Genomic DNA, 16,739 nt, shown 5'->3' with positions numbered 1-16,739 from the left:
CCCTTTCATGGTGAAAGTAGTAGATGGTCAGCAGTATATAGTCAAGGAGAGATTCTGTGGAGGAGGCTGTGGCACAAAAGATGGCACGATTACTATTTGGGGAGAATGGGAATGATAGGGAGCTTGTGTGCAAAGACTTGTTGTAAACAAGTCATCATGGTGGCCTGGGCCAGATAGAGAAGGAAAGTGAAGTGTAAACGATGCTGAAGTGTATGGATGGGACATGGATGATGCAAAAAATGGGTACATATGAGAATCTCTTAGAAGGCTCTTAAAGGGATTTTTCCCATCTCACTCCCTGTATTTCTCCTCCCTCTTACTAAGTGGCTGGAGAAGTCTTACAACACTTATAAAGATCAGCTAATATGCAGATGCTTGTACACAATGGACTCAGTGTTATCTGTGTGTTTATATAGAGAGATAAAAGACTCGGCTTTATCAGCTTACTGCAATTAGTTGAACAATTTTCCAGCCGGCAGAGCAGTGAGTGACGTCACTTGTCCTATAGCTCCGTGGTTATAGCAATGCTGTGTATTTAATGGGAGGAATAAGGTCACATAGCAGGGAAACAAAGCTGAACATCTAAATCAATATATTTAGGAAAAGTCTTCAATTTACATAAGCTACCAGTATAGATAGGATCCTTGAGATGGGACAATCCCTTGAACTGTGTACTATGTGCTATATATACCAACCAGTGCCATAGCCATCTTCAGATTGTGTGTGGTATTGCAGCTCACTCCCATTCACTTTAAGGCTAAGACCCCATGGGATGTCCCACAGCAATAAAGTGCTGCGGGAAAAAACACTGACGCAACGTATTGCGGTTCTTCCCACAGTGCTTTAGACAGAAAGTTTGCTGAGTTTTCCTCCCCGGACTTTCTGCTACAATGATACCTATGGAGGGAAACCGCCGTCGTCTCTGTAGGTATAATTGACATACTGCAATTTCCAAAACCGTGCTGGTATTGGAAGTTGCGGCATGTCCGTACCACAGTTTTGACCGCAAAGTGGGCATGGGTTTCACTAAAATCCCACTTTGCCCTTAATGTAAAATGCTGCGATTTTTCCCACTGCATTTCCACCATGGGCAAACCGGGTGTTTCAATCCTGCGACAGGGCCCTGCTATACTGCAGTACCAAACACAAGCTGTAGGTGTGGTGCTGTTTTTGGACTGGAACAGCCACGTTTTTCTATTCCTGGTGGGGAATGTTGCTGAGCTAAATGCCCTAAAATTGCACTAAAAACCGGTCTACTTGCTGTGCACCGCATTCTGTCTTTTAGGCTAAGGCTCCACATAGCGAGTCGCGGCAAAACAGAAACAAAAATGCTGCGGAAAAGATTGAGGTGGAAACTCATTGTGTTTTTCAAGACAGGACTTTGTGCCCCAATTTTACAGATGCATTTCTTAGACTATGTTTCCACGCCCCAGATATTCCAGATGAACTCCCAATTTTCAGGCTGATTCTGGCCCTGGTCACGTAATCGAAACCAGCACCCGGCCCCCCGATTGTCTCCACCACCAACCTCTTCCATTCTCACAGGCAGTTACCATTACCCATAATATAGGGGTTGACTTCCATACTATAATGATGAATTCAGCCAGCACCCATTGTCCAGTTCACTAGCAGAGAACACAGGGGAGGGAGGCATTGGTGGAGCAATTCGGGTTGCAGGTGCTGGTTCAGATCACGTGCCCCAGGGTTAGAACCGGCCTTCAAAGCTGTGATTTATCTGCAAGTCTAAAGACTTTCCCTGGAGAACCAGTTTAACAAGGTGCAATCTAAACCACCACCACTAGGTGGCCACATACCAAAAACATCTCCAGACAGAGTATCACAAAATCACATGCTTGCTTTTATTGTTTTGTAAAGCTGCTCATCTCACTCCAGTCATCTTGGAATACGTCAAGCCAAAAGAAAAGGAGAAGGAAATCACATCAGTAACTTATAGCTCCAATAGAATTCTGCCTCTAATTTTTCATATATTCCAATTTTTTGATATTCCATATTACAGGATGTAGCTGAATAATAAGGACTCGAGAGACTTCACGTACCGCTGAACGTTCTCCATGCCCAGAGGTGTACATGACCTCTTCAGCTGCCTTCGTATGGCTGCAGATGAGAAGATCCCATGAGAAACTGTTAAAAAAAAAATAAAAAAAATCCTAAAAGTTATCAGACAAAGTAATTAAAAGATATTCTGGTTTCATGAAATGTATTTTTGTGTGTGTGTGTGTGTGTGTGTGTGTAATGAAAAAATTCAAATTTGTTTTTGTAAGTTTTACTACTAGAGATGAGCGAACAGTGTTCTATCGAACACATGTTCGATCGGATATCAGGGTGTTCGCCATGTTCGAATCGAATCGAACACCGCGTGGTAAAGTGCGCCAAAATTCGATTCCCCTCCCACCTTCCCTGGCGCCTTTTTTGCACCAATAACAGCGCAGGGGAGGTGGGACAGGAACTACGACACTGGGGGCATTGAAAAAAATTGGAAAAAGTCATTGGCTGCCGAAATCAGGTGACCTCCATTTTAGACGAATAGTGGATTTCAAATCCGGGTCATATGAGAATGTGAACTTTGTGACTATGAGACAGGGATAGCTGTACAGGCAGGGATAGCTAGGGATAACCTTTATTTAGGGGGGAATGTTATTAAAAATAACTTTTTGGGGCTCTATCGGGTGTGTAATTGTGATTTTTGTGAGATAAACCTTTTCCCATAGGGATGCATTGGCCAGCGCTGATTGGCCGAATTCCGTACTCTGGCCAATCAGTGCTGGCCAATGCATTCTATTAGCTTGATGAAGCAGAGTGTGCACAAGGGTTCAAGCGCACCCTCGGCTCTGATGTAGGAGAGCCGAGGGTGCACTTGAACCCTTGTGCACACTCTGCTTCATCAAGCTAATAGAATGCATTGGCCAGCGCTGATTGGCCAGAGTACGGAACTCGACCAATCAGCGCTGGCTCTGCTGGAGGAGGCGGAGTCTAAGATCGCTCCACACCAGTCTCCATTCAGGTCCGACCTTAGACTCCGCCTCCTCCAGCAGAGCCAGCGCTGATTGGCCGAATTCCGTACTCTGGCCAATCAGCACTGGCTAATGCATTGTATTGACGTGATGAAGCAGTGCTGAATGTGTGTGCTTAACACACACATTCAGCTCTACTTCATCGGGCTAATAGAATGCATTGGCCAATCAGCGCTGGCCAATGCATTCTATTAGCGTGAACTGAGTTTGCACAGGGGTTCTAGTGCACCCTCGGCTCTGCTACATCAGATTGCTACATCTGATGTAGCAGAGCTGAGTGTGCATCAGATGTGTAGTTGAGCAAAACTGACTCAGCACTGCTAAGTCTCTGCATTCGCATAGGAATGCATTGGCCAGCCTTCGGCCAATCAGCGCTGGCTCTGCCGGAGGAGGCGGAGTCTAAGGTCGGACCTGAATGGAGACTGGTGTGGAGCGATCTTAGACTCCGCCTCCTCCAGCAGAGCCAGCGCTGATTGGTCGAGTTCCGTACTCTGGCCAATCAGCACTGGCCAATGCATTTCTATGGGGAAAAGTTAGCTTGCGAAAATCGCAAACTGACAGGGATTTCCATGAAATAAAGTGACTTTTATGCCCCCAGACATGCTTCCCCTGCTGTCCCAGTGTCATTCCAGGGTGTTGGTATCATTTCCTGGGGTGTCATAGTGGACTTGGTGACCCTCCAGACACGAATTTGGGTTTCCCCCTTAACAAGTTTATGTTCCCCATAGACTATAATGGGGTTCGAAACCCATTCGAACACTCGAACATTGAGCGGCTGTTCGAATCGAATTTCGAACCTCGAACATTTTAGTGTTCGCTCATCTCTATTTACTACCTTTGCAAATTAAAAGCCCTTTTAGTGTTTTTTTTTTTTTTTTTCACATCGACACTTTCTGAATTATTTTTTTGTTAACAGAATTGTATAAGGGCTTATTTTTTGCAGGAAGGCCTAATGTTGTTATTGGGATCACAATCTATATTTTCCCTATCAGTATGCCTTTGGAGTTTTGAAGGAAATCCACGCAAACACGGGGAGAACATACAAACTCCTTGCAGATGTTGCCCTTGGTGGTATTCGAACCAAGGACTCCAGTGCTGCAAGGCTGCAGTGCTAACCACTGAGCCACCCTGTTGCCCCTAGATATTTTTCATGTTAATGTTTTTGCTTTTTACTCCAAAAGCCATAACTTTCTCTTGTTTCTGTATGAGGACTTATTTTTTGCGTGCCAAGTTGGACTTGGTACCATTTATTAATCTGTACAAGCTACTGAGAAGCAGGAAAAAAAATTCTGAGAAAAGTGGAACTAATACAAAAAACAAATAAAAAAAAAATAAAAATAAAAAAATCGCCATTTTCTTAGGGGTTTTGTTTTTCTGGTTTCCATGCTATGTTAGCTTTATTCTCCAGATTAGTATGATACCACATTTATATAGTTTTCTTAATGTTTTAATAAGTACAAGATTTCAAAATTTTGGAGGAAAAAAAAAAATTCTTTGAACCACCATATTCTTACACCTGTAACTTTCTTATGTTTCAGTGTACAGAGCAGTGTCAGGTGTCTATTTTTTGCAGGATAAGATGTATTTTTTATTGATATTGTCTCTGATCACGGACAATTCTGGAGGCTACTGTTTCCACTTTGTTTGCTAATCCCAGGTGTTAGGAGCAAGCGCCCGGGAGAATGTACCGGAGACCCCACATTATTCCACCACAACTGATATAGAAAGTCAATTGTGGCAGAATAAGGTCCATTAGGGACTTATATGGACTTATTTAACCTAAAACTTGTCTGGGTTGAGCTGATGGTACACCCCTTGACTTAGGATATATGAGGGATGGGAAGAAAAGTGTTCACCATTCCTGTTCAAGGTTAAGGTCTCATTCATATCTGCGTTAGGAAAGTCCGCATGGGGACCCCCCCCAACGGAATAACAAACACATTGGCAAGCGGTGTGCAGTGAAAGCACACGGACCCCATAGACTATATGGGGTTCGTGTGCTTTCTGCATGCTGCCCGCATGGAACATGGGGACAGAAAAGTAGATTGTGATCTACTTTCATGTCCCTATGATTTGTGCGGACAGTTCGCAGAAAGCACACAGACCCCATTACAGTCTATGGGGTCCGTGTGCTTTCACTGCACACCGCTTGCCAATGTATTTGGTATTCCATTTGGGGCGGGGTCCCCATGCGAACTCCCCAAACGGATTACCAATGGCAGACGTGAACTAAGGGTCAACCCCCACATAGTGGGTCACAGCAAAAACACTGCAGGCCAAATCATGGCATTTACACTTTTAAAGGGAAAAAAAAGTAGTAAGGTGTCTTCTTTACTGTAGGAGGAATTGCGTTACCTTTTCCCCCCATTTAGGGAGACTTAAAAAATTAGGAATTCCAGCAAATCCAGGGACTTAGCTCGGGCCAGCGTCAGTGTTGTTCAGCAGATGTGAGATGGGAGGAATCACTGCCGAAGAGGTTTTGATGGTAAATTGTTATGTAGACCTCATACCCATGACCCGGCCCGTTCTATCCCACTGCCAGGAATAAGAGCATACTTTACAAGAGGAAAACTGCATCTCTATGGGAGACACTAACTTCAGCCCCAGTCAAAGTAGAAGTTCCTAAAGAAGTGGGCCCCCATTAGATTGATGAATTAATAACTAAAAACTGGAGTTTTTGCTTCCATTATATCTTACATTGTAATCCTGGACTCACCTTCAAGAGGACTCCAATAGAGATGAGCGAGTAGTACTCGATCGAATACTACGGTATTCGAAATACTCGTACTCGATCGAGTACCACTCGCTGTTCGAATGTAAAAGTATGATGCAGAACCAGCATTTATTGGCCGAATGCTATACAGTTGGCCAATCAACGCTGGTTCTTCTCCTACCTTTAGAAGTCTTCTCCGTGCAGTGTCCCCGCGGCGTCTTCCGGCTCTTCATTCACTCTGCCAGGCATCGGGCCTGGGCAGAGCCGACTGCGCATGTCTGCTTGTAGTGTGGGCATGTGCAGTCGGCTCTGCCCAGGCCCGATTCCTGGCAGAGAGAATTCAGAGCCGGAAGACGCCACAAGGAGAAGACTGCACGGAGGATCCAGCCCGACCCTCACTCGTGGACTTGGTAAGTATAATTTGATCGAATGTTGCCTACCCCTGAAACGAGCATTTTCCCCCCATAGACTATAATAGGGTTCGATATTAGATTCGAGTAGTCGAATATTGAGGGGCTACTCGAAACGAATATCGAACCTCGAACATTTTACTGTTTGCTCATCTCTAGACTCCAACCATCATCATACTCAGGAAGGCTTCCCACTAGAGATACTACAACCACCATCATCAGGGTTGAGCGATCCGGATCGGGGAAGATTGGACTCCGATTGGCAATCGAGCAAATTTCACGATCGCTATCAGAATTGCGATCATGATCTTTTTAGGCGGGATCGAGGTCTTACGTTAGTTTCCACCGTGCTACTGGCCAATCATTGTGGGAAAAGCTAAAATTAGGGTTGAGCAATCGGGATCGGAAAAGATCGGATTCTGATCGGCGATCGAGCAAATTTCACGATCGGGATCGGCTGGAAAACAATCGAAAAATCGGATTTCAAGATTGGCTCAACCCAAACCATCATACATCAGTTTTCATTGCATTGGACGTCAGGGGCACCGGAGGGTTTTCTAGAGATCCCAGCCACCATGACTACAACTTGTACTACCCCCCACCTGGTCTTAAGGGCGGCTGCATAATTTATAAATAAAACTTTACAGAAATTTATTGCAATGCATTTATTAAAAATATTCATAGAAAACTGATGAGTCCGTCCATAGCCGCGAATACGACTTATTCTACCCCTGGTACAACTTTAGGGGTTGGATCCTTTGATAAGTCACTTTGAAGTTTAGCAATGTTTTCATATTCTGGCTGGTCGAGAATTTGAGATTCGGTCTCTGGGCTTTCTGTGTCCTAGATATAAAAAATAAAAAAAAATTCATGGAAAAATAAAACAACCCCAAATAAAAGAAAGAACCACACGTGGGTTTGTAATGAAAATCCCAAGTGGAAAACAAGAATGATCAGGCATGTTGGATTTCAACATGGCCGATCCTTTGTTATCACAGGGCAGCAGTGGATGCCAGAAGAGTCTGCCATCGATGGGGCTCCCCTAGATATACTGTATATTAATCCCTCCTTAAGTTTTTACAAAAATTATGAAACAACTCACCCTTTTTTTGGGTGCCATGAAATATACACAATAGGCACAAATAGAAAGAGCTCTTGACTAGAGAGAAGTGCATTGGTTTGTAATGAGCCGGGTTTGTAGCAAATTTTCCAAAAAACTGAGTACAATAATTTAAGTTCTAGTTCTATCTGAACAAGTTTGGACCGAAACAGACCAGGGGATCGCTTCATCTGAACACGGGATGAAACAAGTGTTCAGGGGATTCGCCCATCTGTGGCCCCATATTCCTCCATAGAAGCAATGTTATTGAGGGGAGGGGGGATATGCTTCTGCAGTTCACTGACCGATAGTACTTTGATATTCTTTTACCAAGTCCATATGAACTTGCTGAGTTGCCCCCTTATAAATTTGAAGGTCTAGCGTTGGCCCATAAATCTCTACATATCATGATTTGTATCACATTGCCCTTGGCACTTCCTGGACATCACACGGTGAATACTAACCGCCAGACAGTTGCGCAGCCGATGCAGCTGAGCCAGCATGTGGTCACAGATGACCATGTTCTCCAACAGGACTTGCTGTCTGGCCTCGATATCCAACAACGTCCTGTCTCTTCTATTTTCTGTCTGAAAAGTACAATAGAAGATGGTTACCAGATGTAGGCTTCGTAACGGAATAGGAAACACGTACGAAACACTGTCTACACGGTCACTGAAGGGCGGTGGACCTAGGCTGCATCTCCTGGATCCAGGGAGTAGTCTTAGACTTTGTGTATTGTCCTCTTACGTTATGTCCATGTCCCTACCAAAATTTTATTAGTTACACCTGAAACTAAGGTATTAGTGGGGTGCATATGAAGTACCCGAAAGTAGCTAAAGCCACCTCTCATCCCTGGTGCTTTCACTTTTCACATCTCTACCCTAGACTAGGGCGAGCAGGAAAGATCAGATCCCGATCAGTGATCGAGCAAATTTCACGATCGGCTGGAAAATGATCAAAAATCGGATTTTAAAAACGATCCTGAAATCTCAAGATTGGCTCAACCCTCCCCTTGACCAATAATTGTATCAGGCCCCGATATTCCTACTCGCGGCATCCAGGTACATCGAGTGGCATGAGATTTTGGACGGTCATCTGAGTGATGGCGAGATCATTCGGATGAACAAGGGACAGTTTGTTGTTATTATACAGTTCAGCCTCCTGTCTGACCAGACATCATCTAGACATAGACAGCTAGAGACAGAACCATCTCTGCCACCTGGGAAAGGAATTATTAACTTTTGGAGAATTAATTTGCTAACAACCAGATTCCACCTGAATATTCTAAATTGTTCAGGTTTTAATGAAACCAAACAATTTGGATTTGTCTCAGATGAACTAATACGGCTGCCACAACATAATTTGGAGTAAAATATTATACTCTGGGGTCTCTTTATACCTCAAAATATAGTGGGTGGAGGGCCAGGGGAGGCAAACCCCCCAAAAAAAACACTCAAACTCCTTTCCCTCACCTCTTTCAGGCCTCCGGTGACCTGGGTCTTCCTTTTTCAGACCCGTGACATCATAGAAGAACACCCGAGTCAGAGTTTGATGTTCTTCTATGATGTCATACGCTCAGGGTCACAGCTGAGGCCTGCGACATGACACCATGCTTACGTCACCACTGAGGCACAAGAGGTCAGACTGGGATCATAGGACCCAAGTGAAGAGAGAAATACTGTGAAATTTCAGATAGAGTTGGCCGAATCGGTTTATAATAAACCAGATTTGATCCGAATATTCCAAATTGTTCGATTTCTAATGTTCACTACCAGGGGTGAACCTGCCTTTTTCGCTGCCCGAGGCGGACGACAGAAAGCCGCCCCCTGTGAACTTACCCTAAGGCCCTACGGGATGTCCCGCAGCAAAAAACGCTGTAGACAGAAAGTCCTTGGAGTTTTCCTCCGCAGGCTGTTACAGTTATACGTATAATGAAACCATCTGCGTATCTGTAGGTATAATTGACATGCTGCGACCAACACCGTTTTGGAAATTACGGCGTGCCAACACTGCGGTTTTTACTGCAAAGGGAGCATGGGATTCCCTATAGAGATGAGTGAGTACTGTTCGGATCAGCCGATCCGAACAGCACGCACGCATTGAAATGAATGGACGTAGCCGGCACGCGGGGGGTTAAGCGGCCGGCGTCAAAGCGGAAGTACCAGGTGCTTCCATTCATTTCAATGCGTGCCTGCTGATCCGAACAGTACTCGCTCATCTCTAATTCCCTAGAATCCTTACTATAAAACGCCGCAATTTTTCCTGCGATTCCCTTAAACATTGCAGTCGACTCCCTGAAGAGTAGTCAGATCTCCAGGAAGTAACAATAGAAGTGGATGCAATACCAAACACAACCTGTGGAAATGTGCAGCACTGTTTTTGTTTTAGATATTATTTTTAATATGTATTATTAATTCTCATCAGTCAGGTTTTTAAAATCCTTGACACATGTTGAGAATACATGACCTTACAGGGGTTGTGCTGGAAAAATCCCAAATAGTGGCCTGGAACACCGGAGGAAAGGGGACAAGTGAGTATGTTTTGTTTTGTTTTTTAATTGTTATGTTACCCCTTGCCTCCAGGGAATAATCCTATTTCCTTAAGGACAACAACTTGAAAATACAAATACAGTTTTTTTGCATTTAAAAAAAAATTGCAAAAAAATGCAAAAAAAAAACCAAACAAAAAAAAAAACATATCAATTATTTTGCCTCTGGAATTTCTATATACTGTACGACCGTGCGCTCACTGGTCACTACACGTGGATAGATTGTCAACCACATGCACCCACAAACAAGCAAACCTCTCAGGGCGCAGCACTCACAGGAGAGTCACCGGTCACATCTCTTCCTTCCTCCAGATCCTCAACTGCCTCCATCTCCAATCAGAAGAAATCTTCTGAAAATCTCAATGTATTTTGGTTTAAGGAACGGAGCAGAAACTTATTTTGGAAACAGGACTGACAATGGTAAGGTTAGCGCCCCCTCCAGGCTCCACATAATACACACTCAGGTGACCTCAATCCTGCCTGGTTAGTCATTAGCACTTATTATCTGGGGCGGGTGTGCACACAGGACAATCTGGACAGGGAAGTTCAGCAGTATACAGAATGGACTATTTGCCTCGCGACATGCGCCTGAAGACCGTCCCTCCCAACTAGGCCTATTCATTGGGCCTAATCCGGAGCGGAGCGTGCAACTGGATGTTGGTGCAGTGCACTGGCATTCAGTCGCGGCTACCCGCCTCCGCCCCAGGTTCCGGTCCAAAAAAAACCCGTCTGAAGTTACCCTAATACATTGCAGGCATTATCACATTGTAATTTTCTGTGATCCGGGCATTAGGGTCCATTCACACTGAATTTTTTGGCACTGATTTTGATGCTGAATCCACATCAGAATCCACGTGGAAAAAACGCCTCCACCTGAGCAATTTTTCCGCTAGCGGAAAAAAAATCTTCCTTCAGGTGGATTCTGCCTGCAAAATCCAACGCAGTCGATGCGAGGTGGAAAATCCACATTGCGGATTTGGGCGCGGAGTTGGCAAAAACCGTGCAGGGAAAACAGCTAGCAGTTTTTTCAAGGTCCATACACTGAGCTGGAGGTAAAAAACAAAAACTAAAAAATTATAGGAGTATGATAGTGGGGTATGACAGACACCATGATAGTACTCAAGGGTTAAACTGCAAAAAATTGTATGTACAGGACGTTATGAGTGTATCAGAACCCCAGGCATTTTATTTTTCTTTTACGATTTTTCATGCTCATTTTACAAAAACTCCTCCATGTTAGTCTGAGGCCCCAATGCAACACAATGTATTTCCAACTGTTTTGGCTACGGCTCACCACATGGGGCGTATACGGCAAGCTCTGCTCATGCCGGAGCGTACACGCCGGCACTCCCCATTCACTTCAATGGGACTGCACGGAGTGAAAGAAGCAGCCCATTCATTTCTATGGGGAGCGCTCGTATCCCCGCTCCCATAGAAATGAATGGAGCTGCTTTAGACGCCGCTTATTCTGAACGTGTTTTACGTTCAGAATAAGCTAGTGTTTACTCAGTGTGAATGCACCCTTAGGCTAAGGTTCCATGTTGCGGAAACGCAACTTTTTTTGTTGCAGATTTCGTTGCGGTTTTTTAAGCCAAGGACAAGAATGGTTACAAGTGGAATGAGAGATATTTATATAAAGTCGTTACACCTCTGCCTTCTGCTCAATCCACTCCTGGCTTTGGCTCAAAAAACAGCAACAAAATCTGCAACAAAATAAGCTGCGTTTCTGCAATGTGGGACCTTAGCCTTGGGCTGGTTTCATGCAAGAGGCTGTTTTTCTGGCATCTTTGTCAACACATTTTACTGCTCAAAACACGGCGGTCAGATGTTACCAGTTCTTCAAAAAGAAATTCCAATTCATAGTTTCTTATGGAGAAATGTAGACCAACATGATGTGACTCCACCATGGCCATCGTGGCTGGGAACTGCCAGAGTTGCTGGGTCCTAGAGGAAGCTTATCAGTTTAACATCATCGGTTAGGGGTTTGAACTCCTTCTGTAACGGGGGCTAAAATGTCAACCCCAGATACAGGGGAAATCAGCAAACACAAAATGTTAATGTAACCCCCATACAGTATGTTATGCTACACAGTGGCCCCCACACAGATTAATATAGTACACAGTGATACTTACCTGGCAGGGGGGAAAATCCACAATCTAAAAGGTGGTATTCCCAGGGTGAGATCTCATCGTTGCACTTTTGATGGATTGACCCCTGTGATTTCCCCCAGATGTGGGGAAACTCGACTGTACAATTTGTGGTAGTGGGGGGCTGCATTCGCGCTTCCCCTAATTTTTTTCTAAATAAAAAGCAATCGGAAAAAAAAATTGTGCAGTGGTCCCCACACAGTATAATATGCTCCACAGTAGCCCCCACACAGTATAATATAGTGCCCAGTGGCCTCCACACAGTATAATATGTTCCACAGTAGCCCCCACACAGAATAATATGGTCCTGAGTGGCCCCGCACACAGTATAATATAATGCACAGTGTCCCCCAATCAGTACAATATGCTCCACAGTTGCCAAAACACAAAACATTGTACTAAACAGTGGCCACCACACAGTGTAATGTGCTCTACAGTAGCCCCACAAAGTAATATATGCTCCACACAGTGGACGCAAACAGCGTATACAGAGTATAATAATTGGAGGCCCAGGGGAGTTGATGGAAAATAACAAACACATATACTCACCTTACCTCATCTCTCTTGGGCATCCTCACTCCATTTGTCTTCTGCATCCTCTTCGGTCTTCTTCTATGTGTGACTGAATCACACCCCTCTGACATCACTTCTGGGGCCTGTGATTGGGCTTCAATGGTCATGTGGGGCATGCTGACTTCATTATGCCGCATGCTGCACTTGACTTTTGAGGCACGTGACCTCACTCAAGGCTGAAAAAGCCCCATAGAAGATGCTGAGAACCATCGAAGTTCCAGGAGAGGTGAGTATAAGTATTTGTTATTAATCACCTCCCCTGGTCCTCCAATTATTAGACTCTGGGATCTAAGGCGACCGCAGAGTATAATGATAGCCCTATTGGTAAGGGGCCGACCTAATGCCCAGGCCTCTTTCCATTAATGCCGGGCCTCTTTCCATTCTCCGATTGCTATCATGTTGCTGTGTGGCCCTGGCCATCTCTGGCTGGCCTCGTAGCACCGCTTGTGACCGTGATTGTTACTAGACCTCCACTGCCTATTAAAAAAAGCAGTGGGGATCCGGTAGTGCCCAATAAAGGCACAGAGCTCACTGGGGGATTCATCGCTTCTCCGATAGGCCAGTCCAACCTGCTTTTTCAATTTTGGTGCAGCATTCTGCTCCCATAAAGGGATAACTTTTGGTGTTTTTTTTTTCTTTTTTTAAGCCAATTAATCAATTTTCAACTTTGCTCACGTGACCTATTCCTTTGTGGGGTGTTAGAGAGTGGTTTAGTCTAGATCAGGGGTGCTCACTCTTTTTCAGCATGTGAGCTACTTTATAAACTGACCAAGGCAAAAGATCTACTACCCACTTCTTGTGGGCGGGACTGGGGCGGGCCAGTGGGTGGGGCATGTCTTTGAGCGGGGTGTGGCAAATACTGTGGGCGGGGTCGGGCAGAGGGTGAGAGCAGGAGACAGCGGTGTTCTGTGGCCACCCAGGGATCCCCGGTGTCTGCTTGTTCATAGCGCAGGCTGAGAGTTATCTCTGGACACTGGTTGCCAGTGTCCGGAGATGACTCTCAGCCTGTGCTGTGAAGAAGCAGCACCCCGGCTCCCTCCATCCCTAAGAGCGGGGAGCGCGTCATCCCCCGGAGCTGCTGCTGCCCAGCCTGCAAGTGTCCGGAGAGCTTGTTCACAGCGCAGGCTGAGAGTCGACTCTCAGCCTGCACTGTGAACAAGCAGACACCAGGGATCCCTGGCTGCATCCCACGATCGACCCATACGTCCATTGCGTTCAACCGGTAGATCGTGATCGACGTATTGGGCACCCCTGGTCTAGATCATCTAGTATCCGACAAATGCCAAATCCATATCCGAGTTAACATATTAACTAAAATCTTTCGATAGACTTAAAAGTCCTGAATATTACGGGTAGAAATTAATCCAGTGTATAAATCAGAGATGTATTTTGCCACGTTGCTGTTAGTTTGGTTCCCAGCTGTTAAAATTGCAAGACTTAGCCATCACTAATGCAAATGTGACCTTGTCCGCAGACAATAATTCCTTTTAACATATCAATTCCAGGCCGTTTCTCTTCCGATCTGGAAACATTCTCACGCGGTGCTCGATGTATGCGTAAGATAGTAATACTGTATAATTCTTAAAATGAAGTGGGTGCATTAAATGCTATTATTGCCTGATGATATGGGTACAAAAGGTGACAATTATAAGGAATGGTTGACCTTAGACTTTTTACTTTGTTATTTGTAAAATGCACTTGCAACAAAAAAAAATGAGCTGCACTTATAAAAAAAAATCCCGAACTCCATCTTAGTTTATAGTACAACTAGCCTCTGTCCGCGTGTTGTTGGTGTTGATGATTCGCCTATATTCAGCAAATTGCTCCCGTTGATGGTTCGCCTGTTCCGGCGTTTTGGCAGCTCTTAAGCTGTCCTGCTGCTGAACTTGTTCCTCACGTCGTGCCTGTGATTGTTCCAGCATCTCAGCAGCTCGCTGGGACGCTGAATAACGAGCGTGTTATTGGTGTTGATAATCCACCTACTCTGGCGTTTCGGCCACTCTCAAGCTGGCCGGCCGCCGAACTCGTTCCTTGCACTGTGCCCGTGATTGTTGCGGCATCTTAGCAGCTCGCTGGGACACCATATAATGAGTGTGTTGTTGGCGTTGATGATCCGCCTGCTCTGGTGTTTTGGCAGCTCTCGAGTTGGCCTGGCACTGAAGTTGTTCTTCGCACTGTGCCTGTAATTGTTCCGGCATCTCAGCAGCTCGATGGGACACCGTATAATGAGCGTGTTGTTGATCACCCTCAGCTCTGCTTGAGGAGAACTCTGTGACTTCTGACTTCCTTCATAGCTCCTATTGTTTGCAACAAATTAGATTCTCTTTTTCCAGGTATGATTTAAATTGACAAACTGCCAATTTGGATTAAAGGTGTTTGTCCATGTCAGTTTGTCAACACTGCCTGGAGCAGATCAGATAATATGCAAATGTGTGCACACTGAGGGTTAGCGTGTATTTACACAGAGAGATAACAGCCCAGGGACCTGAGATAAGTTGCTGCAGGAGCAGTGTAATATAGTATGTGAACATAAATTCATAACAGTCATGAAGCCATGTCATTTACCAGGATAAAATGTAGCCTATGTTTTAATCAAGGTTACAAACTATCTATGTGCCAAATGTCATTCAAATCCATTCAGCTGTTTTTGTGTGATTGAGGAACAGACATCCAAACACACAAACATCCAAACTTTCACATGTATAATATTAGTAGGATAGGATGAAAAGTGGAACCTTCGTACTTCATTTGGTCTGGGGCTGAAAAGTGTCAGATTCCCAGTCTAAAAGGTTCTCCCAGTCTTCACAAGCGACTTCTAGACGATAATTTGGATGTATCCAGTTGAACCCTAGGCTGTGATCTTTAGAGTGGTCGCCTATGGTTAACAGAAAACAACAGTGATGCGAGATATAGACATTAGTCAAACAAAACCATGGGTGAACTGGATGACCAAGAATGAAAAATGTATCCAAACTCCGAGTCAAGAGTCAAAATGAATGTAGGGTTTGTTGTAGGAAGGCAGAAAGCTAGAAAGCCTTGCCTGTTTTATTGGTCGCCAGACAATGAGGAGTGGCAGAAGGAGTGGAAAAATTGGTTCCTAACAAGTGTCAGATCATAGAAAGGTCCGGCATTCATGCTCATATCCACTGGTCCACCGATCAAAACAGAAGATTGTCACCACTAAGATTGAAATATGGTCATGTTCATGGGAAGACCCTTCTAACAACGCTGCTGCTGACCCCCAATTATCCTATGTGGGCTCACTTATGGTTTTGGCCCATCAATCCTTAGTTGTCCACTATTGTTCAACCATCTTTAGTCACAGAGATGTTCATTTTGTGCCTTGACTACTCCTGTAACAGACTGACGGCTGACAGGTGGTGCTGCGGGTTGGGGTGGTGTCAGTGCCCATTACCATCCCTTTTGTCCGTAATCTTCCCACTATGATAGATTCTAGGACTCAATGACAATACCAAAATCTACGATACTAATGGTCAGCAATGTGTTATACTGTGACTCCTTTTGGATTATAAAGTATAGTTGCTATCTCCTGGTACAAAGCAGAGAACACTACAGTAGGATACAATTATAAGCCGCGTACAATCCCGACCTCTGACTGCCACCAAAATCATTTGATTCATTGCAGGCAGCTAGACCTCGAATTAGCTTAAATAGACTCTGACAGCAAAAGCCATCTGTGAACATTTTGGATGTGTCATTAGAATACGACCTTTGTTACCAGCACAAAAAGGCCTCAGCAGCTGGTGTCAACCCCTCGCGCAACCTCCATCCGTCCAAAAATACTGCAGATCAATCATATTTTCTATTTGTTTTATCTTCATTATCTGTATCTGCCGGGTCATCATTTATCTTCTCAGCATAGAGGAAACGACACCATCATTAAACGGGATTACAGCTCTCGTGTCGAGTGTAGAGTTATAACATACAGTAGGAGTGATGGTGGATGGGGCGTGATGGAGATCTGACCCGACGGTTACATCGTATCTGTCCAAAAGAGCAAATATATTGCGGAAAATTGTAACTTATTCAGTGCCAGTACATTTTACAAAGCTGTAAAGATTGGAACCATTTCCAATAGTCCCCGATCCTACTGGAGCTCACAATCCCAGTTGCCCCACATTTGAGGTCCATTTTTATGGGAATCCAGTCGATCTATTTTTGTGGGTGAAAATATGCAAGGAACTCCGAGAAAAGAC

General features: G+C 44.7%; 1 non-coding gene across 1 annotated transcript; it reads left to right on the top strand.

The window, feature by feature from the left end:
* The first annotated feature begins 11,926 nt into the window (after window positions 1–11,926).
* On the top strand, window positions 11,927–12,094 carry LOC142186430 (U1 spliceosomal RNA). Its single transcript, XR_012712035.1, has one exon. It is a non-coding gene; the product is annotated as a U1 spliceosomal RNA (small nuclear RNA).
* Window positions 12,095–16,739: the final 4,645 nt, after the last annotated feature.

Source organism: Leptodactylus fuscus, unplaced genomic scaffold (assembly GCF_031893055.1).
Source record: "Leptodactylus fuscus isolate aLepFus1 unplaced genomic scaffold, aLepFus1.hap2 HAP2_SCAFFOLD_1011, whole genome shotgun sequence".
Taxonomy (NCBI): domain Eukaryota; kingdom Metazoa; phylum Chordata; class Amphibia; order Anura; family Leptodactylidae; genus Leptodactylus; species Leptodactylus fuscus.
This window is presented reverse-complemented; position numbering and strand designations above follow the sequence as displayed.